The sequence below is a fragment of the Bos javanicus genome, chromosome 13 (assembly GCF_032452875.1).
Source record: "Bos javanicus breed banteng chromosome 13, ARS-OSU_banteng_1.0, whole genome shotgun sequence".
Taxonomy (NCBI): Eukaryota; Metazoa; Chordata; class Mammalia; order Artiodactyla; family Bovidae; genus Bos; species Bos javanicus.
In genome coordinates this window covers 41,802,284-41,804,665 of record NC_083880.1, presented here as the reverse complement: position 1 = coordinate 41,804,665, position 2,382 = coordinate 41,802,284, and the positions used below count along the sequence as shown (strand labels likewise).

The 2,382-nt window shown below is 43.9% G+C and overlaps 1 non-coding gene across 1 annotated transcript; it reads right to left on the bottom strand.

The window, feature by feature from the left end:
* Positions 1–375: 375 nt before the first annotated feature.
* On the bottom strand, positions 376–479 carry LOC133259978 (U6 spliceosomal RNA). The gene has a single exon (XR_009740641.1). It is a non-coding gene; the product is annotated as a U6 spliceosomal RNA (small nuclear RNA).
* Between the last annotated feature and the right edge of the window lie 1,903 nt (positions 480–2,382).

The following is a 2,382-nucleotide window of genomic DNA, read 5'->3' as shown; positions in this document are numbered from 1 at the left end:
ATATAATATTGTAATTATTTGCTTCTATTTCTTAAACTTTTATTTTGTATTAAGGTATAGCTGATTACCTTAATTGTTGTGATAGTTTTCAGGTGAATAGCGAAGGGACTCAGCCGTACACATACATGTATCCATCCCCCCCACCCCCGAAAACTCCTCTCTCATCCAGGCTGCCGCATAACATTGAACAGAGTTCCCTGTGCTATACGGTAGGTCTTTGTTGGTTTTCCATTTTCAATACAGCAGGGTGCACATGTCCATCCCAGACTCCCTAACTACCCCTACCTCCCCATTTTTCCCTTTTTGCCACTGTAATATTGTTTTATTGTGTGTGTGTGGTTCCCTTTACTACAGCAATATATTTAAAATTCTTTTTTTAATAATGGGTGTTTAATGGATTTACACATCATCCTTGTTCAGGGGCCATGCTAATCTCTGTCGGCTTCCAGTTTTAGTACATGTGCTGCTGAAGCAAGCACACTAGCACACTTAAAACTTTGTTTAACTTAGAGCGTGTAAGAAAGAGCCTTTCTTATCTTTCTTCTCCGGTGACGGGAGGGGTGTGGGAAGGGCATTCCCTGGTCCCCAGAGACGCTCGGTCTTCACCTCCCTGACACTCACCTCTGAACTGGCCCTGGCTTCGTCTCTGTTGCAAAGTATCAACACACAAGTTTCCCTCTAGAGAGAACAAGTCGGTGAAACGATAAAATACCTCCATCTGACAAGTAAATTGCACTTGTTAATCTTATACTTTTCTTTATCAGCTTAATCTATTCTTTGGCATCTGTGGTAAGTAAACAGGTTTTGTTGCCAAATGATAAATAGGGGGGAAATTAGAGGCTTTTGCCTTGACGCTAATTAAGTCCTTAGAGAAAGTAGTGATTCATGGTTGCGCCGACTGGGAAAATGCTATCGTGGCTAGACTGATTTTACTGGTTTCAGTGAAGACATGCCACTCTGCTTTTTTCAAAGTTTATTACAGGGTCCTGAATAAAGAATGCATCTGAAAACAACCCAGAACTGAATATTTCCTTATATAGTCATCCAACATTTATAGATTTTTTTACCCCCTATTAAAAGTTTGAATTTAATTCAGTGTAACTTCTCAGTCAAAATCACCACTTCCTCTAATTTTCTCACTACTCCATCCTGTCTCCAACTCATAGTTAATTAGCAGAATGTCTGCCTTTTTCAGCTGTTGTCCCCACTTCTCCTAGCCCTCTATGACTAAAATTGAGGTCCCGAACTGAGTGTTTGGAGAGACCAACCAGCTACCTACCTAATGGAAGCAAACCAGTGGGCTTACGATCATACCTAAAGGCAACAGAGAAGGCCTCCCTGTTCTGCGGATTTAGGGCTCCCACTGCTACGACCTTCATAAGGGCCTCTGCGTTCCTGGGAGTTTCTGTATTTCTGAATGGAAAAGAACAGGACTTGTCTCATGAGTTCTGGGCTCTGTGTCTATGTGGTATTTGTCCTCAAGGCAACACTTTGAGGGAGACCTGGGGTGCTCGGAGGGTGGAGGCAGCTCTCTCAAGGTGCTGGGACCAAGAGCTGGTGCAGGTGGATTCAGTGGCATTCTATGGCATTGACTGATGGATTCCATGGCATTCCAAGCTGCCCCTCTTTCTGTGAGCAACCTCACTTCAGACACCTGGCATGACCTAGGGGCTGGGCATCTGGTGGTGGTGGCGTGGAGCACCCCCTTAGAAAGAGAAAAGATGAGCGGCTTCTTCCCTCCAGATTCTCTGGCTCTGCCGCTCGAGTGACCTAGGCTGAGTGGTGCTATTCCAAAAAACCATCCATAGAGAAAGCTAGAGCTGTGTTGGCAACAGCTGCTGAAAAAGTCTACTCTCTACCCTAATTTTTTTAGGTTATAGAGTACTTACTATCTTTCCTTGAAAGAAATACTATAAAATCAACTTTTTAATTCTGTTTCTGCTTTCCAGAGGCCAAGGTCTTTATTTGAACAAGCACACCTGAGTGTCCCTCTCCCATCTCTCTTGCCCTGCTCCTACCCTCTCAGGACTCAATCTCTGTAGGTAAAGACTCTGCTTTGCACTTGTTCTGACTCTGACACATGCTCACTTTGCCTTATGAAAGGCCAGAAGTACCCAAGAATCAACACACTCTCTGAAAACAGCCTTTAAGGATAATAGATGGATTTTGGTGTATACCTCAACTTCGTAGCCTCTCAGGGGGACCGGCTCTGTGGCATGTCCTCCAGGGGTTCCACACAGGATGAAACATCACTCGCCTTCGACACTAGCTTCTTGATGAAACATCCTTCATTACTACTCATATTTATAATCCCAGCTGGGAAGCAGTGAGTAGGATGAACATGACTTATCCAAGATCATTCAGGAGGTTAACAGTAGATGT